Here is a 23,094-nt window from a genome sequence, read left to right on the forward strand (position 1 = left end):
CAGAAAGAGCATTTGACGAAGAGTCAGAAGACCACTAGTCCCAGCTCTGCCTCTTACTAGGTTGTGCTTAAGTTACTTAAGGTCTTACTTTTTTATCTCTAAAATAAGAGGGCAGGATTTCATTAGATGGTCCCCTGAGACCCTTTCTTGAATCAAATACCATAGACTGAGTGGCTTATAAACAACAGAAATTTATTTCTCACAGTCCTGGAGGCTGGGAAGTCCAAGATCAAGGCATCAGCAGATTCTGTGTGTGGTGAGAGCCTGTTTCCTCATAGAAAGTCACTGTTGGGTTTCACATGATGGAAGGGGTGAGGGAGCTCGCCACCCAGAGTCTCTTTTATGAAGATACCAGTCCCATTCACGAGGGCTCCACGCTCATGATCTAGCCACCTCTCAAAGGTCACACCTAATACCATCACATAAGGGGTTAGGATTTCAACATATGAATTTAGGTGTGACACAAACATTCAGTCTATAGATTATGCTCTTTACTTTGCCTCTGCCCCATTATCTCTTTGTGGACTTCTGAGTGTTGCAACTAAGAATTATATCTGAGGAGGATGCAGGGGTGGCAGCTCCCTTGACAATGGAGACTTCCCCTCTTGAACAGGAGTCATCAGAGATGGTGATGCTTGACAGCTTTGGGTTGGTTTTATCTTTTGTTTCTGCTCTTTGCTGTTTTTCTTTTTTCCAGAATTTCTTAACCCATTCGATGATAGAGCCAAGAAATTTACTCAGACTCCCACCCTGGAATCTGCAGCTGGTATTCTCACCTATGGATGATGGTGCCAAAGAGATGATGCTTTGAAGTTTCTGGATCTTCCTCCATGCCTCCTCCAAGCCCAGGAAGTTGGAGCTCCTGGACACATACCCATCTTGGAGGCAAACCTGGAGCTGTGAACCCTGCAGGAAGAGCTGCTTTCTGTCCTGTCTCTTTCTGACATTCTAGTCTGCCTCTGGGGAGTAGCTGCTGTTGTTGGTGGAGGAGCCTCCCTGGACCTGTAAGGTCTCTGGAACACTCCCATGATAACCCAGGGGTCTAGCTCCTAGAACAGCAGCAGCAAAATTACCAGAGAACCCATACCTCCAAGTTTTCTGACCTCAGGCTCCAATGTCCTATTTAATCTGTTAGCATGTTTTCTCTGGGAGTGGGGACTTCTGGCCCTCCCCAACTCCCAGTTGTGCTGTAGTTAGACTCTTTCACTTCTCAGTCACTGCATTCTTCTGCGTACTTCCTGCACTATAAGTTTGTGGGATTTTTTCTAAGCAAAGTGTATTATGTTTAAAGAAAGACGGGGGGGGCACTGGAGGCATCCACAGCTCAGGCCACTTCTTGGCTATCAATCCCCTTGTCTAGAAACTCAGGAGATAATTTTGTAATTATGTCAAAGGCCACTGAGTTTTAAATATTCACTTTTATTAATGTTATCCTGAATATGCACATGAAGTATTCTGGCTCAGAGTAAGATTTCTTGTTAATTACTTTACGGGATATAATAGCCATGCTGGCCCCCCTTAGGGTGTCATGATGAGAGCCAGGTTTAATATCTTACACAGTAACTGGACACTGCATGGTGAGTGATAAGGAAAGGTGATTTTTCTCTGCTTCTAAGGAGAAACGAGGCAGCTGTCCTTTCTCCTCCTGAAATAGTCTCATTAGAAAGATAATGAGTCTGATTCCTTGCTCCTTATGCAAATAAAATATCTTCAGGGGTCAGATAGCTTCACAAGTCCCAGGTTTTGTTAGCTAGAGATAGCTTCATACCTAAGAAGATAGTTCTACCATCTTCATGGCACCTCAGAGCTTAACCGACGGACCTAGTCTGTGTTGTAACCATTTGGTTCTCTTTCTGTGCCATATAAAGTAGGCAGAAGAGTGATTAGTACAACCAGAAGTTAAGTGACTTGCCCAAAATTAAATGATGAGTAAGTGGTAGAGTTCAAATTCTAATCCACATCTTTTGACTATAAATCCTTTCCACTACCTTCATTCTACGTAATTCTATGTAAAACCTCAATAATATTAATAATATAGTGTAAATTACTGTAATCATTGTTTTCTCATTCTACTTCTTATGAGATTGAGATGTTAAAACTTATTAAACCAGACCAGTTTAAGAAATATTAGAATAAGAATGTATAAGAATGAATTGAAGCTTCACTTGCTGTCATATGGCATAACTTGAATACTGAGAAATGGCAGTAAGTGGGCTACTTGGGTATGTGATAATCTAAGATAACATCATTTTTTTTTCAACAAGGATATTTTGTAAACTTTTTATTATATGAATGCTTTAATACAAAATGCTTAACACTTAGCAAAATTAAATTATCAAGTTTCATTTAGATTAAAACTCCATTTAACTAAAGATGGCTACCTCCAAGAATTGTACAGTAGTTCATTTCTGCTATACAACGCCAGTCTTATGCAGTACAAGAAGGACTTCACATAGCTGTTCATTTCCCCCTCTGCTTTTCTGAACCCCAAGGGATGGGGAGGGGATACTCAGACAAACACAAAACAAAATACAGCCCAAATTATCTGAACAGAGGGATTACTAATAGTTATAAATACACTTGACTCAGGTGTCCAAATAGCTGGGGGATTACTGCAGGTATTGTTTCAGAGTTGATAAAGAGTTTTGTCTTTAGAGCTTAGTAAAAGTTCTGCACTAGGTGAGAAGTCACAGTTTAAGAATGCATGTTCTATAAGTTACTATGCATACACATTTAGTATCTATAAACACTAGAAGTATACATTAAACCGCACCCTCACAAGTTGGATACAGTTTCAAAAACAAAACAAAGCAAAAAAGATGAAGTAACATGAATAGGAAATAGGAATCCTGCCTGAAGAGTCTGAATAGCTGCCAATAATTTACTTACATTGTGCAGGGGTTAAGTCATCTCTGAGACCCTTAGGGTTTGGCAAAAACTGGATTCACTGGCTTCCAGAATAGCAACAGCATCTTTCACTGCATCGTAGATAACATTCTTCACCTGTAATATACCTTCACAAGTGATATGAGTCTGTGATAGATAACAGAATTCCTGAGTGAGCCAGAAGCATTGTTTAACATGCTCTGGAAAAATGAAATCTTCAACCATTTTTACACAGCTACATAAGTTATGAGCCTGATGTCTCTGAGAAACTACAATAACCAAGTCTTGAACTCCATACTCTTGATGAAGAAGACACTTTCTCAGTGATTGGTGTAAATACCAGCTCTGACCACAAATAGGATCTTGATCTGCTGGGTTTTCCTGACCTGGCTCTTCTGATACCTTTTTTAAGGAGTTCTCATGTCTTCTCTCTGTCTTTTGCAGCATATATGTGCCAGAAGGCTCTTGGCTTCTCTTTTTCTTCAATAAATTGCTTTATTGTAAGTTCTTCAGCATCTCCATCTTGGATAGTTTTAAGAACTTCTTCTTGGTCACACTGCCCTTTAGAAATTCCCATGTAGACCATAACCTTAGCTGCATCAGGCACATCCAGTTACGGACTTGTTGTTCACTATTTCCAGTCTTCTGGAGCAGTTACTCTATAAACACTATACATCCTGGGACCCAGATCTGGCCATGTGATGCAGTTTGGCAGTCTAGAGACCAACTCCAGTTTGCCACCTCACCTTGTGTTCTCAGTGTACCAAAGCAATGGAATGTTGGCCATCAGATCATCAAACCTGAAGGCATCACATCTCGAAAATCCTCCTCTGGTGGCTAGTCTTTAAGTTTCAGCATCATTAATTCTTTTTAATTTTCAAGTGTTTGGAGCAACTTCAAATCCACTCCAGGGGTCTCCTAACATGGCTTCAGTGATCATTTCATTAATCCTACAATTAACTAGGTTGGCTTCCTGATTACCAAACTCTTTGCTGAAGGATCCAGGTTTCCAAAGTTCAGTGTGCAATTTATAACACACTCCAGTCCCCCTCAGTGGCTGCCCTCCGTGAAGTTTCCAGCACTCCCTGAACACATTCTCGTTCCTGTTTGGGGGATTTTGCAAGTGCAGTGAGTGATTATCACACAGCCAGTTGTGAGATGTGTCAGAATATTGGGCTTATCATCAGTCCTTGAGGCTTCTGCGGTAAATAAGAGAACATCTTATTTTCCACCAAAGAAGCAAAGATGTTATCAAGGATTTGGGGTGTATTCTTGAGTCCATTTTCCGTTTTTGTTTTTGTCGTAAACTTTCCCATTGGTTAGGTCTGTCAGCCAGTTTAAAGGCGATGTGCTGGCTGGACAGGCAGACTTCCTTCTGCTGGCTGTCTTGGAGGTTGCACCCCCACCCGCAGCTGCTGGGTCCAACACTGAGGGATTCTGCTGGAGCACAGTACCAAGAATAGGTTTTTCTCCAACTAAGGAAGTCTGTCTTCCTTTGAGGCTGGCTTTGAAAAGAGCGTGAATTGCCTGTTTGAACAGGAACAATTAGCCTTTATTTCACATTTTGCTCTTACAAAATGGACAGTTTCCAGCAGCATAGAGTTTTTACAGTAATGCTCCATGCAGGCATCAAGTTCTCTCATTTACATACCCAACTCTTCATGCATCTCAGCCAAGAGAAAGTCTTGTAGGCAGCACTCTGTGGGAGACGTCCCCCTTCATCAGGTAGCAGTCCACACACCCTCAAATTCACACTGATGGTATACCTAGTGCAAGTTGAAGATGGTGGTGTCCCACACGTCACACAGTTCTTGAAATTTTGACAGCTCTCTTCCTCTTAACACCCTGACAGATGCTCTTACTGTGTGGCTCAATACCTGACATAGCTTCCTTTCCAGAAATCACCGCTTGACAGAGTGGTCGCCAGTGTTGGCCAGGATGTACTTCCCTGTATCCAAATCATTCCCTGCCACGTTTTTGGTTAAAGGCAACCACAAGCCAATTGCTTCATTATTTTTACAAACATTTTGACAAATAGCACAGCAAAAACCATCAGGCTCTAGTGGTTATCAAGGATTTTGGGTGTATTCCTGAGTCTGTATTCTGTCTTTGTTTTCCTCATAGACATTCCCATCTATTAGCTCTGCCAGCTGGTTTAAAGGTGATGTGCTGGCTGGACAGGTAGACTTCCTGCTGTCCACTTTGAAAGAGCAAAATGAGAAATAACCTAATAAATAAAAAGATAGGTTTCTTAGGATCTATGTGAGGAGATGTGATCACATGGCTCCTTTCCTCTTTTTTCACTCACACCTCAGAGAAACAGTGACTAGGATGACTAGACGGACATTCTATTAGGTGTACTAGGTTACCAATACCTTGAAGAGTGAGAAACAGAAAACCCAACTAAATAAGAAGTCTAAAGATAGGTGAATGGTAATATTGGTCACCACCAAGCCATACCATTGGGAGCCCAGATTTTCTATTTGTTTGCTCCATCATCCTTAGCTGTCACATTTTCATCTCTGGGCCTTTCAAATTATGGTTTCGAGATGACACTGAATTTTCAGGCAAGAAAGAAGGGGGAAAGGCCACTTCCAGCCCCTACTATGCCTTTTATCAGGGAAGTAAAGCATTTCTGGAAGTCCCCGGTAGACATCTACATATATTTCACTGGTTAAGACTGGGTCACCTGGCCACCCCTAGCTCCAAGAGAATCTAGAAATCAAGTGCCTGGAAAAGAACAACAGGATTAGTTTAGACTAATTAGGATTCATCCTCTGAAGCTGGGCAGATTGCGACCTGTATGACTGAGCTCCACAGAAAGCAAACCCAAGATCTTAGTGGTTTAACAAAGCAAGCATTTGTTCCTCACTAATGGGCATGTAGGTCATTTATGACTCTGCTGGGTTTGGTCAGGATTGACTGAGCTTGGATCCAGGCTGTGTATCTTTTCATGTCTGCCCCCCATATATCTTTATTTCAACCCTACTGGTTACCCATGTCACGTTGTTTTCATGGCAAATGGAAGATGTGCAAGAAGCCAGATAAAATCACACAAATACACGTAGAGTCTCTGTTCATGTCATATCCAGTAATATTTCATTTGCCAAAAAAATCACCTGGCCAAGTTCAACACAAATGGAGCAGGGATGTAAACTCTGCCTACTCCAGTGGAAAGTGCTGCAAAGTCACATGCCAAAAAGTATAGATGTATAATGCAATTATACAGAGGTAATGAAGAATTGGGAACAAAAATCCAATCTATTACTTCATTCCAAACAAAACTGGGGCCCTGACAGCAAGAAAGAATGGAATGGCTATTGAGAAGCCATCTGTATGTTTGTTTTTGTTGCTTATAACAAAATACATGGAACTGGGTGATTTATAAAGAAAATGAAATTTATTGCTGACAGCATCTGAGGCAGGGAAGTCCAAAGTCCATCTGGTGGTGGTGACAGTGACCCAGGGGGTCTCACATTGCAAGATGGTGGAAGCAGAGAGAGCAGAGAGAGAGAAAAAGACTCTCCTCTTCTTTTAAAGCCCTCAGAACCATGCCCCTGACCACCACTTTTAATCCATTCACTACAGCGTGGTCTGGTCCTACAATCTTTAAGGCTCCATCTTTCAATTACCATAATAGGATTTCCCACCCTCTTAACAGTCACAGTGGGGCTAAGTTTCTAATACATAAAACTTGGGGGACACAATTCAAGCTTCAGGGACTTTTGGGGGGACATAATTCAATCCACTACACCATCCAATAGTATCTTCCTCATTAGAGTAGTCAGAAGACAATTAAGAATCTTATTTTCTTCCAATCCAAGAGCATGGGATATCTTTCCATCTTCTTGTATCCTCTCTAATTTCTCTCAGCAGTGGTTTGTAGTTCTCATTATAGAGATTTTTCACCTCCTTGATTAACTCAATTCCTAAGTATTTTATTTTTTTGGTGGCTATTGTAAATGGGCAGGCTTTCTTGATTTCTCGTTCTGCATGTTCACTATTGGAGAAAAGAAATGCTACTGATTTTTGTGTGTTGATTTTGTATCCTGCTACTGTGCTGAAATCATTTATCAATTCCAGCAGGTTTTTTGTAGAGGTTTTAGGCTGTTCGATATATAGGATCATGTCATCTGCAAACAGGGACAGTTTGACTTCATCTTTTCTAATCTGGATGCCCTTTATTTCCTTCTCTTCTCTGATAGCTCTGGCTAGTACTTCCAACACTATGTTAAATAGGAGTGGTGAGAGTGGGCATCCTTGTCTAGTTCCTGTTCTTAAAGGAAAAGCTTTCAGCTTTTCCCCATTCAGGATGATATTGGCAGTGGGTTTGGCATAGTGAAAATGTCCATACTACCCAAAGTGATATACAAATTCAATGCAATCCCCATCAAAATTCCAAAGACATTTTTCTCAGAAATGGAAAAAACTATCCAGTCATTTATATGGAACAATAAAAGACCACGCATAGCCAAAGCAATGATGAGCAAAAAAAATAAAGCTGGAGGCATAACACTACCTGACTTTAAGCTATACTACAAAGCTATAATAACCAAAACAGTATGGTACTGGCATAAAAACAGACACACTGACCAATGGAATAGAATAGAGAATCCAGAAATCAACCCACACACTTACTGCCAGCTGATCTTTGACAAAGGCACCAAGCCTATTCACTGGGGAAGGGACTACCTCTTCAGCAAATGGTGCTGGGAGAACTGGATATCCATATGCAGGAGAATGAAACTAGATCCATACCTCTCACCGTGTACTAAAATCAACTCAAAATGGATTAAGGATTTAAATATACACCATGAAACAATAAAACTTCTTAAAGAAAACATAGGAGAAACACTTCAGGAAATAGGACTGGACACAGACTTCATGAATATGACCCCAAAAGCACGGGCAACCAAAGGAAAAATAAACAAATGGGATTATATCAAACTAAAAAGCTTCTGCACAGCAAAAGAAACAATTAACAGAATTAAAAGACAACCAACAGAGTGAGAGAAAATATTTGCAAAATATACATCTGACAAAGGATTAATATCCAGAATATATAAGGAACTCAAACAACTTTACAAGAAGAAAACAAGCAACCCAATTAAAAAATGGGCAAAAGAGCTAAGTAGGCATTTCTCTAAGGAAGATATACAAATGGCCAACAGACATATGAAAAAATGCTCAACATCACTCAGCATCCAGGAAATGCAAATCAAAACCACACTGAGATACCATCTAACCCCAGTTAGGATGGCTAAAATCCAAAAGACTCTGAACGATAAATGCTGGCGAGGTTGCGGAGAAAAAGGAACTCTCATACATTGTTGGTGGGACTGCAAAATGGTGCAGCCTCTATGGAAAATGGTATGGAGGTTCCTCAAACAATTGCAGATAGATCTACCATACGACCCAGCTATCCCACTGCTGGGAATATACCCAGAGGAATGGAAATCATCAAGTCGAAGGTATACCTGTTCCCCAATGTTCATGGCAGCACTCTTTACAATAGCCAAGAGTTGGAACCAGCCCAAATGTCCATCATCAGATGAGTGGATATGGAAAATGTGGTACATCTACACAATGGAATACTACTCAGCTATAAAAACGAATGAAATACTGCCATTTGCAACAACATGGATGGACCTCGAGAGAATTATATTAAGTGAAACAAGTCAGGCACAGAAAAAAAAATACCACATGTTCTCACTTATTGGAGGGAGCTAAAAATTATTATATAAATTCACACACACACACACACACACACACACACAAAACCGGGGGGGGGGGGGAAGAAGATATAACAACCACAATTACTTGAAGTTGATACGACAAGCAAACAGAAAGGACATTGTTGGGGGGGAGGGGGGGAGGGAGAAGGGAGGGAGGTTTTGGTGATGGGGAGCAATAATCAGCCACAATGTATATCGACAAAATAAAATTAAAAAAATAAAAAATAAAAATAAATTTAAAAAACAAAGAAAAAAAAAAGAATCTTATTTTCCTGGTTTAGTTGGCAGGAGGAAGAGGAGAAAGTTAGGAAATGGTAGAACTACAAATTGTTTTCCTGGGCAGGGATTTCCAGTCATAGCTTTGATACTGATTTCAGAAAGTCAGAGCTGGGTGTATTTACCGCAGAAGCTGAGAGTTCTGACAGCCTGCTACCTTCACCTGCAGTCTCTCTGTGTTGAAAGTATTTTTCGAGCATGAAGAACATAAGCCTCAAACATAAGATCTTCCAGGATTTTTTTTTTTAAATCAAGCTTTCACACTATTTCTAATTCTCTCATCTCACTTAAAAAAAAAATAATTTATTTGGACCAGTACCCTTAGAGTTCATCCACCTGAAAGGTAAACTGAGAGAAACCAAAAGTTACAAATGCAAATCCCTCCAGAGTTGGGAGACACTTTAAATGTGCCAGAGCAGCATTAGTTATAGTAAAAGCAAGCTTTCAAAATGGCCCTAATGATCCCCTCTTCCTGGTATTCACGTCCTTGGACAGTCTCCTCCTACACTGTGCCAGAGTTGGTCTGTGTGACCAATAGTATGCAGCAGTAGCAGAATAATTACTTCTGAGATTACATTACAAAAGTCACTGCTGCTTCTCTTTTGAGTACTCTCACTCTTTCCCCTATTTCTGCCTCAGGGCAACCAGTTGCCATGTTGTGAGCAGGTCTATGGAAGATCCAACATGGTGAGGAACTGAGGCCTCCAGCTAACCCCTACCTGATTAGGGCATCTTGGAAGCAGATTCTCCAGCCCCAGTCAAGCCTTCAGATGACTATAGGCTTAAATGACAGCTCGCCTGCAACCTTCTGAGCGACCCTGAGAGAAAACCACCAGGCTCCTGACCCACAGAAACTGCACAAGATAGCAAATGTCTGTTCTAAGTTGCTAAGCATTGGTGTAACTTATTACGCAGCAATAGATCACTGATACCACCAGGACAGTACCAATCAGCAGCCCCCATTGGAAATGTTAACTCAAGAACACATAGCTTTAGGTGGGACTTAGGTGTTGGGAGGCTGTCACTGTTACATTTGCCTCTCAACATTCATAAAACTAGTGTCTGAACTTTAAAAGGCTCATGTAATAAAAATCCAAGACCTAGTCAATAACCACTCTGGCAAGCAGCAGCAGTGGAAGCAACAGGATAACGACCTCTGCCTCAACTCACCTTCCAAATTTCACATCTTAAACAACTAATTAGCAAAACCTAATTTTTATCTAGAACAGTAGCTGCAAGAAAGCCTGGAAAGTACAGTTTTTAGCTTTCCAGCCTGTGTACTATGGAAAGGCACAGTAAAAGAAAGGTGAATAGATGCTGAGTTCCAGTTCATCATATCCACCGCAATGAGCTATGAACAAATTTGTACAAACATCTTACCTTATTTTATTATTAACACTTAATTGATTATACATATTCGTGGGGTACAGAGTTGACTATCAATACTTGGTTATATGTCATGATCAAATCAGGATAATTAGCTTATTTATCATTACAATATGAAATCATTCTTGTGTCCATTAACCAATTTCTTGCTGACCCCCTCCCCCTCCTCCTCCCCCATTCCTACTTATAGTAACCCCAGTTCTGTTCTTTCCTGAAAGTTCAGTGTATTGCTTTGTTTCTTCTTTTCTTTCTCTCTTTCTTTCTAATTTATTTTTTAATTTAATATTTTAGCTCCCACTTATGAGTGAGGACATGTGGTATTTCTCTTTCTGTGTCTGACTTACCTCACTCAACATAAGTTTCTTCAAGCTCATCCATGTTGCTGCAAATGGCAGAATTTCATTCTTATTTGTGGCTGAGTAGTATTCCATTGTGTTTATATGCCACATTTTCCTTATCCAGTCATCTGTCAGTGGACATTTTGTTTGGTTCCAACTGTTGGCTATTGTAAATAGAGCTGCAATACACATGGGAGTTCAGGAATCCCTTTGATGTGATAATTTCCATTCCTTTCTGTAAATATCCAGTAGTGGGATTGCTGAATCATATGGTAGTTCTATCTGTAGTTGTTTGAGAAACCTCCATACTGTTTTCCACAATGGCTGCACTAATTTACAGTCTCACCAACAGTGTAGGAGTGTTCCCCTTTATCTGCATCCTCACCAGCATTTGTTATTCTCTGTCTTTCTGCTAATATCCAGTCTAACTGGGGTGAGATGATATCTCAAAGTGGTTTTGATTTGCACTTCCCAGATGATTAGTGACGTTGTGCATTCTTTCATCTAACTGTTAGACATTTGTATGTTTTCCTTTGAGAAATGTCTATTCAACTCCATTGCCTATTTTTTAACAGATTTTTGGTTCTTTACTATTGAGTTGTTTGAGTTCCTTATATATTCTGGATATTAATCCCCTGTTAGGTTTATAGTTTACAAATATTTTCTTTCATTATGTAGGTTTGTACAAACAATTTAAAAGTCTAAGATTTTTTTTAAAAAAAGACAGGATTTAAAACCAAAACATTAATTACCAAAATCAGCTCAAGAAGTATAAAAATTTCTATTAGCCATGACTAGTAAAGAAATGTAGAAATCCAATTCTTCCTCAAAAATGATAACAGGCTGACAATTTCATAACCAAGTTTTACTAGACTTACAAATAAAGTTAATCCTATCCTAAAACATTTTTTGTTTTGTTTTTTAAGAAAGGAAATAAAAGTAAATACAAAGCTACTCAACTCATTTCACAAAGCTAAGATAATTTTGACAGCTAAACCTGTACAAGGTCTGTATAAGAAAATGAAGTTATAAGTAATTTCACTGATGAATACAGATGCATAACCTCTCAATGAAGCATTAGCAAATAGCACTCATTAATGTACAAAAATAACACTATACCACAATAACTGCAGATCTAGGAACGTAAGGATTGTGCAACATTGGAAAATCTATTTACAGAGGTCATTGGCATATAAATAACATTAAAATCCTTGGTAATATTGGAAAGTACTTAGGAAAAAATGGATTAGATAAAGTGATTCCCAAGAATGTGATCTCTAACACTGAAAAATCCTGCAAAGGAGACCCCAAAGGAGCAGCCAATGAAATGCGGGTGGGATTGGGAAACAGGGATATTTGGTCTCAAGGCAACCAAGAGAAGAAAATGTTGCAAGTGGCCAAGTGCTGACAGATCAGGCAAGACGAGGAATGAGAATCAACTATTCTACACAATGGTGGCCACTGGTTCTACAATCAACACAGTCTCAGCAGAGTGATGGGACAGAAGCCTAATAGAAATGGGTTAAGAGAAAAGGTGAAGAGAGGCAATAGAGCAGAGACTATAGCAAACTCACTTGAGAAATGAAGGTCTGACCAAAGTCAAGGGTTCAGATCCCCATACCGGCCAGCCACCCCCCCACCCCCAAAAAGTGAAAGTCTGAAGGGGAACAGAGAATGGTGTGGGAACTTGACTTGTTTAAGAGGAGTGGGGTAAAAGAAAGGTTTTGTTTGTAGTTTGTTTTGTATTTATTGTTGTTTGAGCATGATAGGTACTGGAGCATATTTTATATCAAAGGAAATAAATGGTGAGTGCAAGTTTGATGATGTAGGACAGAGGAGAGATAATTATGGGAGCAGTGCTTCTCCCTCATCCATAAATGCCTTGCCAAACTCCAACCCAGGTGTAACTCAACAGTCTGCCATGTTCCTGAACTTGAGCAGCTGAGCACAGTGGGAGAAAAATACACAGAGGATCTCGTTTAAATCCGTGACCACAAGTCTCAAAGGAGCACAAACACTAACCAACAATCCCACCGTGCTTCCCTAATATGACGGCCTCTTCCCTCTCAAAAACTTATCCATGTCCTACTCCTCTTTCACTCTTAGCTGTTTACCTTGCCTCATACATCATGGAGAAAACAGGAACCATTAGGTAGACATTCTGTCATCTTCCCACCACCAAATCTACCTGCTTTCTGCGTCTGACTTCCCTCTCTCCATGTAGTCCGGATCCCACTTCATTCTAATAGGAAACCGGCTGAAGGATGACTGCACACTTTAACCCAGAAAAATGTAGGCTTAGAAGAAATAATGAATACAAAATAAACTGAAAATCACTAAAACAGTACACAATAGAAATCTGACTAAAATTAATGGAAGAAATTTCTCAGTCTCCTTGAAAAGATGAGATTGGCAAAATTTGACAGGTGAAAATTAAATTTGGTAATAATAATGCACCCAAATAATGGTCAAATATGAGATGCCATCATTAACAAAAAGAATCTCTGTAAAATTTACCCAGAAAAGCTGTTCCCTTTATTGAAAAAACTAATTTCAGTAAAATAAAAATGAAAATAGAAAGTAATATTTTAACTGTGAATATTAATCAAGGCTATAAATAGTCACTAAAATGCTGATACATAGAAACAAAGTCAAAACAATCTCATATAAAAATATTGGGAAAATTTGTCCCACAGAGAGGTCAAAATGTCCTATACTAATTTGTCATATTTCCTTCCAGACCTCTTCTGGTGTCTTCAGACAGAACAGGGGAGTCTAGCTCTCACTGCTCCAGTTCTAAAGCATTGAGGAGTTCTAAAGCATTTTTAATTTGTCAACCTCATCCCTCCCATTCCACCACCATGCCAAGAGGTCCCCTTAGGCTAATAGGTACCCTAACGACACCACAAGGAGATGTCTAGGGTGGGCAGCCACACAGTAGCAGAAAGCAAAGGCTTGTGGCATGCACTGGGCACTGTCATGATAAACAACCAGCTGGTGAGTCTATAGTGCAGACAGAGGAAAGTTCCCCCGCAGTCTAGATGGAATGACTAGCAGGCACAGGCCCTGGGTGTAGACCATGTGAAATCCTCCTTCCTAGGAAGTGTGTGTAGTTGCCCCGCTGGCAAGACCTCTGCTGCAATATGGCTCTGGGTGCTTCGCGGCAGTCCTTCCTTACACCCACCGGCCTTACACTTTCCGTACAGGGGCCCTCTCTTGCACCACTTCTTCCATTTGGGGGCTCCTCGTGTCCAGACTCTGCATATTTTTCCTTCCTTTCTTACCTCCTGGCTTCCTTCCTCTGCTCTTCTTTGCCATACACACTTCTTCAATTTGTCTTGTAATATCCTCTCATGTTTACTAGGAAGAACCTCAGTGTCTTATTAAAAACTGAATTCAAATCATTAGCAAAGATCGATTTTCTTCTAAATGAGTCCTTCCATTGCAAAAAAGAAAAGAAAAAAAGCCCGTCTGGTTTGCTCAGTTGGGTAGAGCACTGTGTTACAACACCAAGGTCAAGGGTTCGGATCCCCTCACTGGCCAGTCGCCACAAGAAAAAAAAAAAAAAAACAGGAAAGTAAGCTGAGAGTTTGTTTTAAAATACTTATAATACTACAAGTAAAAAAATTTTGTAATTTTACAAAAATTAAACATTATATCATAATTTTTTTCTCATATCATAAACATATTTCCATGTCAATTTTTATTGCTTACATAGTATTCCAATAGGTGAATGCACTGTATTTTATTTATACAATCCCTCATCTATGTTGTTTACATTTCTCACTATTCTGAAGCATGGTACAATAAAAACTATCACATATATACTTGGGTACTTGGATGATACCTTTCCTTAGGATACATTCCAAAAAATCATTTGCTCAAAGTTTGAAAATAATGGATAAACAGCAATTTTTATAAACCACTCTGGCAGAGAAGTGGAGAAGAGAAAGGAGAGAAAGGTGGGAATAGGAGCTCAGTCTAGGGAAATTTATGGCCATGTATTTTTCTTTTTTCTCCTTTTAAAACGTTTTGTTTATTTATTTATTTTTGAATAAGTAATATATGCATATGGTAAAAAGGTCCTGGGATTTCAAAGAATATATGGAGAAAAATAAGTCTGCCTCTTGTATGTCTCCTGATTCCCCAGTTCTCTTCTCTCTGGTTTCTTATTTATCTTTTTAGAGTAAACCATACAAAAATGCCATTTTTGTAGATCAAACACAGTTTAAGGAGATGCAATATGGTTCCATCTAGTATTTCATGCATGTCCATTTACTTTTCCAAACATATGATCATAATATACTCAGTGATTCTATCATATATGTCAGGACATTTTGCTACAAACCTCTTTGCCTAATGAAGACAAAATATCTGAAAGACAGTTTTTAAAAATTAAAGTTGCCAGGGAATGTCAGATAAGCAGAGTAGAGGAGGTCTTGGGTGTGGTGTTATTTACTTCCCTAAAATGAATAACAGTCTCCTTTAACTTGAAGAGGGAACACTTTTGAAGTCTATAAATTACATAAACAAATGATAAGAAAACAGATTGTATGAAGAAAATCTCCAACTACCAAAGCCCAGTGCTTTCCCACAGAATCCTGCAGAGCCCAGCCTCTGGTTATGCAGGCATGCAGGCTAGCAGGCTGGCTCTGTGGTTTAATCCTAATGTGCTGGTTCCTGTAGCCAGGATTTGGGAATAAAATGGTCTAGAGTAGTTTTTGCACCAAGGACTGTGGGTGAAATTTGTTTAGTGAAACCCCACTTCCTGAAGCATTTTTTCCGCTAGAAAAGCAAGAGGAAATTATTAAAACTTCATAGCTGTGTAAGTAGCACATGTTTTAAAAGAAAATTCAGATTATGGAACTGAAAGAGAACTTAGAGATCACCCAGGTCTATGGTTATCAGTAGGGAATCATATCAGCATTGCCTGTAGCATTTTGGCTAATTGTCCAAACCACTGATTAATGGAATCCTATCAGTTTACAGATAAGGAAAATGAATCCAAGAGCAGAAAAATGATTTTTCTTTTAAAGTTTGAGCCCAGCCCTTAGACATCACAACACAGGAAAGTGATCCTTCCTATATTAGTCTTCCAGCCTTTGCAAGTTACCGTTCAGTCGCCTTCTCTCAAAAGACATTCCTTATTATTCCTTATTATTCTTTCTTCAAATCACTGTGGAATCACTATGTCCTAGTCAACTCTGCAAACCCACGAACACATTTCCTCAACCTGGTCACATATAAATATATCCTTATTATACACAATAGAAATTCCATTTATTCATGTATTGGGTTTATTTTTATCTTCCCTTGACTCTGTGTTGTGCATGTATGTGTTCTTTTTAAAAGCATTAGGATGGGTGTTAAACGGTTTCATTTGGAAAGCATGTTCCTGTGTCAGATTAGGAAATGGTGGTTGGGCTTTCAATCCAGGCCACCAAAAACTATTTAATCTGTAATTTACCTGAACCATGATGCTGATGACCCTTTTCAATTATACCTCCATGCCATTGAATAGCCACTGAGTAGGCATGCACTGGAAGCTTCTGATGTGGTCCTGAAAAACCCTAGCAAAAAAAATTTCTCTTAGCTTCAGCAGACAGTATGACCACTGACTGTAGAGTCAAAAAAAGATTATTGGACACTGGTCTCAATGTTCATTCACTATGTCTGCAGTACTCCTGGTCCTCAGGTATACTCCTACACAAGGTGTAATTCTTGTTTTTAGTAGACATTTATTATTATGACAAATAATGTGTAGTGGATCTCAAGCTAATTAAAGAATGAAAATGTGACAAAATTAAAGTGGAAGAAGTTAGTTCAGAAGGTATTTGGTTTAGTACTTAGGTGAGCTGAGCCAAAGCCAGTATCCTACAAAACAGTCACCCGGACTGTTTCCTTTAACGGGAAGGTAGCAGCAGATACACAGGAAGCATGTGGGCAATAAGAGGAAGAAACCTGGAAGACTTCCCCAAGTCTTGCAACAGTAGTCTCAGGGTGGAAGTAAAGCAATGTGGGGAGAAATTTAAAATGAAGAAGAGAGAAAAGGTTATATGGGCCCTTGGCGAGAGGAGTGTTGTTGCTTCCTGCAGCTCAATCGGGTGTGGTTGGCTCATTTGTAAATGATTATCTGAGATTTTCCTAAAAGCCACAATAATGCATCTAGTGTTTCACCAGTTTACATCACCCCATAAATCACACATGGACAAGATTAAAGACTCTAGGTGGGACTCACATTGCTAACCCCCTGCCAACTGTCTCTCTAATTGCTTGTAAGGTCAACAACAATGAAGCAAACAAGTGTGGGTGGATCTATGAAAATCCGCCATTATGGATGGGAAAACAAATCCCAGTGTCTAGTCCAGTAACAATGAGTCCTCTGTAAGGAAAAGACTGTGGACAATAGTTCATTAACACACTTACTTTTTTTCAAAGTATTACTGTGTCCACTAGTAAGTGGGCGTATTTATGCACACAGACAAATGTTCTCACGCTGAGAAGTTAAATGCTGCTAGCAGTGTTTTCACTCTCAGATGAGCTTTGCCACATGGATGGGGAAACAGGGAGGGTGGATTATGGAATAAGTAGCAAATGTTTCCTGGTACTGATTTACATACGATTAAATGCAGTTACCTGTCCCTCTGACTCACTAAAAAGTTTCTCAGTCCAAGAGGCAAGTTCTGCACTTGGTATTTAACGGAAGCCAAAGGGCCTTTCTGATTACTTACCTGCCAGAGTACCCACAATTCCCATAAAATATTGCACAGATCATGTAAGTGGATTAATCCATCATCAACTGTGGTCATCTAAGAGAGAAAATTAAGTCAGCCCTGCTGAGATTGAGGTGTGATCATGGAAGATGAGTTCTATAGAAAGGGAAAGAATATTAACATTATACAATTAAAGGAAATTTTCTTAGTTGAGTTCAGAACATATTATGTCATGAAATACAGCTAACAAATATGTACTTGTAGAAGTACCATGTGTGCATTCTTTACTGGAAAAACTTAACAGGTGCAAAAGAGGCTATCTTTGAAGGTAGGTTTTTTCCTCATAGAAGCATTTAAGAATGCCCAGGCTTAAATCCCACAGGCTTATTCTGAGACAAAACGTATTACACTCTTAAGTATTACTTCACGCTTCTGTACATCCTTCTGCCAGGAAGACCTCAGACTAACATCAAACAGAATCAATTACATTCTTCCTGCCAAGAATCCCATGTAAAGCTGCACTCTATCTCCATGTCCCCTGGAGAAGTAACGGGAACTTTCTAATCCAATCACGTGATTTCAGTCATAGTAAGAATCTATTCCTGGGGATCTAAAAATGGATCTTACAATGACAAGATGTATCCATTGTAGAGTTAGTTGTTAAGAAAAAAAAATTAGTTCAACTATTCTTGACCGAGTTTGAGATATTTGTCTAATGTTTGACCATTTTTTAATTAACGAGAAAATTACAAAAACAATAAAACATTTGTTTGAACCAGTTTGACTTTCTAGTAATTCAACAGTAATCAAAAGAGATCTAACTTGATATTTTGGCTATTTGGTACACACATACCACAGGTGGTGCGTGGTTTTTTAAAATATAGACCTCTCACAATGTAAACTCTCTTTACAGTTTCTTGCATTTAAACAATGAAATATATTTTTAGAAGTCTCATTAAAGGGCATGATTTCTCTAAACCACTGGCTATTGGGTAAGATAATTTTAGGCAAGAGGAAATTTAGAAAGAACTTACAGAAAGCAGAAACTAATGATTTTTCTAGAGTGATTCTGAATTAAAATTACCACACCTATTTTCCTTTTTTTAATCCTTGTAAAATCATTTTTAAAAATTTTTTATTTATTATTAGCATATTCATTCTTTCAAATTGTGACATTTCTTTATGCCCTTTACCCGACCTATCACTTCCCAAACCCCCTCCCTCCCTCCCATCTCTGGCATCCTTAGGTTTGTTCTCTCCTTCTGAAAGTTCAATGTATTGTTGTGGCCTTGTCTTTCTTTCCTTCATTCCTTCCCTTTTCCCTCCTTCCCTCCCCTGCTCCCCCCTCCCTCCCTCCCTCCCTTCCTTGCAGCCAGTTATGAGTGAGAACATGCTACAAGTAGAGCTACCATAAGATCCAGCAATCTCACTACCGGGTATATATCCAAAGGAATAGAAATCATCATGTTGAAGGGATACCTGCACTCTCATGTTCATTGCAGCTCTGTTTACAATAAGCAAAATATGGAACCAACCTAATCGTCCATCATCAGATGACTGGATAAAGAAAATGTGGTATATATACACCATGGAATATTACTCAGCCATAAAAAAGAATGAAATTCTGCCATTTGCAGCAACATGGATGAGTCTGGAGAAACTTATGTTAAGTGACATAAGCAAGACAAAGCAACGGAAATACCACACTTATTTTCTTATAGTTTTTTACCCAACTTCAGCTATTTACAAAAACTTTCTAAATTTTAGACTATCGACTTTTTTTTTTTAGTAATACAACACTTCATCACACATTGAGAATAGAGAAATTTCATCACAATAGTTTCAAAGCATTTAAACTTTTGTATGAGGCAATGCCAGTCATACAATCTATACTAGATTATCCACCAACATCTGAGGGAATCAGTCCCCGGAATGAGTTTAATAAGTTAGTGTTATAACAACACACGCCTTTATAGTCAGATTATAAAACAGGAGATGACTTTTTTCAGCATAGCAAATCAAACCCATATAATTTGTTATGGTAAATTTTTCTCTGATTATAACTGTTATAGATTTTATAGATGTCATTTCAATACAAATTAATTAATTGATCTGTATTTTACATTCTATGATTCTATTTTAAAGCCATCTGTCTGAAATCACATTATTTAATGTGGATGTTTAAGAAGAGTATTATTGTTCAAAAAAATCATATACAAAATACAAAAGTTTTTACTTGGTTCTTCATTAATATTTAAGAGAGAACATAAAATGTTTGGAGATTTTTTAAAAAATAACATCTAGCCACCATCATTTAAAAACTTTATCTTTTAAAATCTGTTTAGCTGCACACTATCATGAGATGTCGGGCATGCAGTTTTGAAGCTCACAGGCCTGAAGTTCCCTGAACTATTTGGTAAACAAAATCTCTTTGATGTGCCTTCCTCCCATGATTCAGTTTGACTAAAATAAACGAGAAAATAATTGGCCATACAGAATTAGCTATCAGAATAGCTTCCTCAATCCTAAAATGCACTTTTTCCCAGTTTAAGGTTTTTGAAATCAGAATGTCTTTAAATTAATGTGCTGTATGTATTTAAAATAGTTCCATGTTCTTTTCCAATGAGTTGGGGGAGCGCATTGTTTTTGTTTGTTTGTTTCTTTTTTTTTTTTTAATTCCCCCTACTCCCAGGGAGACCCTGGTGGGGCCTGGGACTGTCAGAACCCTCAGGCCACCACTTCCTTGGCTATCCATGTGTGCCATGCAGGAAAAAGGAAAGAAGCTATTTTCAAAATTAGTGGTGCATCTTACAATCAATGATGTCTGCATAATCCTCTGCACTTACCAGAGTTTGTATGTTGAACAAGCTCCTTGTAACCTCTTCCTTTCTTTACTGAGACCGGGCAGAGAATATGTTAATCACATTAACATTATCAGCACTAAAACCATGACCTAAGTTTAGAGATGACCCTCAAATAAATATTTTATATAGCCAAGAATTAGACTTTAACTGTCACCATTAAGCTTGCCTTTAGGGGAAGATGTTATTTATAAAAGTCTAAATAGGCCCAAATCAAAGAGATGAATTTTCCATACTGCCATTATTTTTTTTAATTTCTCAGCAGCAACTAATCTGCTGTTCGGGACTGACAAACCCTGACTTCTGAATGGACAACCAAACAAAATGATTTTTGTGCAACTAAATGACTAGTGGTAAAGGACCAAGTTGTAACTACAAACCTCAGTTATTAACATATGTTGTTTCTTTACACTGGAAAATGTAAAGTTTTATCCACTTTAGGATGACTAACCGGCTGTTATAAAAGATTCTCGATCTAATAATTGGTTTATATGTTGGATTATGACCTAAAATAATATATATATGACTTGATGGTAAAATGAAAAAGTAATGATAGAAATAATAGATACTAACCATCTTTCCATAGGTTTGAAGATTTACCCTATTGTTTTTTAAAACCTGGTTAACAATTCCTCAGAATGTTATCAATTTAAAGAAGAAAGAAAGAAAGAAAGATACATGACCATTTTACAAAGGTAACTATATAGATCAAATGTCTTTCCTCTACGGTAATAGAGATTGATACAAATGGAGGCATCCCCGAAATTAGGAGAAATGCACATAATGCTGATATATGCTATATAAGTAGCATTGATCAAAAAATATCATTCTTGGAGCACTGTTAACCATAAAAGTCCAAATTCAGACTTGACCAAGTGAAGAGAAGCCATCGGCAAGTATTGTAGATAGAACTTTGTGTTGCAAAACCTGGGGTCATGTCTCTGCTCAGTCTGTTATTAGGCTAAGAGACCTTGGGCTGGTCACCTAATCCCTCTCAGTCTCATTTTCCACACCCGTCAATTAAGAAACATAGATTACTTCAGAGGGTACTTGGGGATTCAAATGACCTAATGGAAACATATATACTTTAAAAATTATAAAATTCTCTACAAATATTACTTTAAAACATTTAAATAATAAAATCTGGGACACCTTTCTGGCTGAGCAGAGCTTTTAGGAATAATTTAAATAATGAGGATAAAAGAACACCAGAAATTAAATTTGGCACAATTCAGTATGCAACCATCACAGTCCATGCCCACTTCCAAAGTTGGTGCAGCTGCTCCAGGATCCCTGGGCCCTCTGGCTGTGGAAGACTTATTCCATGAAGACCTGGGGGTGAGGAAAAATGTTTAGGCTCTTGAACAATTCTGACTACAGAGTTGGTTTAAAGAAATTAAACCATTCTCTGTACTGGGTTCTGGAGATACAGAGAAAACAAATAGCCAACCAAGGCACCTCCTCTTCTGGAGCTTAGCATCTAGTACAAGAGACATATATTAATCAGATAATCACCCAGACACATAAAAACAGTAAAAAGCCTTTAAAGGCAGAGTTGAGGGGGCTCTGAAGCACATGAGAGATGGTATCAGGCAGCTTTCCTGAGGAAGTAGCATTTGGGCTAAAACATGAGGAATGATTAGGCAATAACTAGACAGGGGTGCACAGGGGGGTGGGTGGCAGAAACATTCCAGGCAGGGGGAACTGTCTTAGCAAAGGTCTTGAGACAAAAGGAGCTGAAAGGTGATGTATGGATGGCAGCATACCAAGCCTGGCAGCAGTAGGAGAGGAAAGCAGGATCCAGTCTTACCTAAGAGCAATGGTCTTCATTACAAGGTTTAAGCAGAGAAGAATGGCAAGATTACTTTATTTAAATAATACTGTGGAGAGTGAATTGGGGGTAGGGGAGCAAGAGTGAATAACTCTAAGTTTGATTAGTATGGTAAATTTGATTCCAAAGAGAAATTGATAGCTTCAAAAGAGGGATGGGTGACATCCCATATCTATGGATGTAAATTATGAGAAAATATTTAGGAATTAATCTTGAGGGGCTCCAACGTTAAAGGTCTCAGTAGAGGAAGACAAGTCTGAAAAGAGGAGGAAGGAAAATTAGAGGGTTGTTAGGAGGGTATGGAGTCACAAAAAAAAAATGCTACTGAGTTTGAATAAGATAAAGGATGAAAAAATGCTCATTGCATTTAGTGACACGGAAGTCATTAGCAAGAACTATGCTGAAGGAGAGATGGGGCAAAAGCCAAGTCAAAGGCTGAGAGGGAGTGAGGAAATGGGACCAACTTGTTTAAAAAATTTGGTTGTGCTTTCTCATGTAGTCATGGTGGTGATTATCATTTTTTGGATTCCAGATGCAGGACTCCCCTGAGGATTTTTTGTAGGGTTGGTCATGTGGTGGTGAACTCCCTCAGTTTTGTTTGTCTGGCCAATACACTATTTCTCCCTCACTTCTGAGGGATAGCCTTGCTGGTTATAGTATTCTTGGCTAGATGTTTTTCTTTTAGTACTTTGAAAACCCACTGTAGAAGAGATATGCAAACGAGAAAGAGAAAGAAACTGTATCTTACCATCTCCAAAGACCAATGAATACTGAAGACGAACAATAAAAGGGAAAGAAAGGAACAAAAGATACTTAAAACAACCAAATGAAAATCAATAAAATGCCAGGAGTAATATAGTACCTCTCAATAACAACCCTAAGTGTAAATGGATTAAACTCCCCACTCAAAAGACAGACTGGTTGCTTGGATTAAAAAGCTAGACCCAACTATACGTTGCCTACAAGAAACTCGCCTCACCTGTAGAGACTCACACAGACTAATAGACAAGGGATGGGAAAAGATATACCACACAAATGGAAACCAGAAACAAGCAGGTGTAGCTGTTC

At 38.8% G+C, this 23,094-nt stretch overlaps 1 long non-coding RNA gene and 1 pseudogene across 1 annotated transcript in view; both read right to left on the reverse strand.

The window, feature by feature from the left end:
- Positions 1–2,314: 2,314 nt before the first annotated feature.
- On the reverse strand, positions 2,315–5,886 carry LOC134369553 (lysine-specific demethylase 3A-like; annotated as a pseudogene).
- Positions 5,887–13,233: 7,347 nt separating this feature from the next.
- The window catches only part of LOC134386658 (uncharacterized), a 30,156-nt gene continuing 20,295 nt past the window's right edge, over positions 13,234–23,094 (reverse strand). Inside the window, exons 2-4 of the long non-coding RNA XR_010024495.1 lie at positions 17,353–17,430; positions 16,089–16,191; positions 13,234–14,157 (exon numbers count right to left, since the gene is read on the reverse strand). This is a non-coding gene — a long non-coding RNA (uncharacterized LOC134386658). The remainder of the gene's footprint in view (positions 14,158–16,088; positions 16,192–17,352; positions 17,431–23,094) is intronic.

The sequence above is a fragment of the Cynocephalus volans genome, chromosome 1, assembly GCF_027409185.1.
Source record: "Cynocephalus volans isolate mCynVol1 chromosome 1, mCynVol1.pri, whole genome shotgun sequence".
In the NCBI taxonomy this organism is placed as follows: domain Eukaryota; kingdom Metazoa; phylum Chordata; class Mammalia; order Dermoptera; family Cynocephalidae; genus Cynocephalus; species Cynocephalus volans.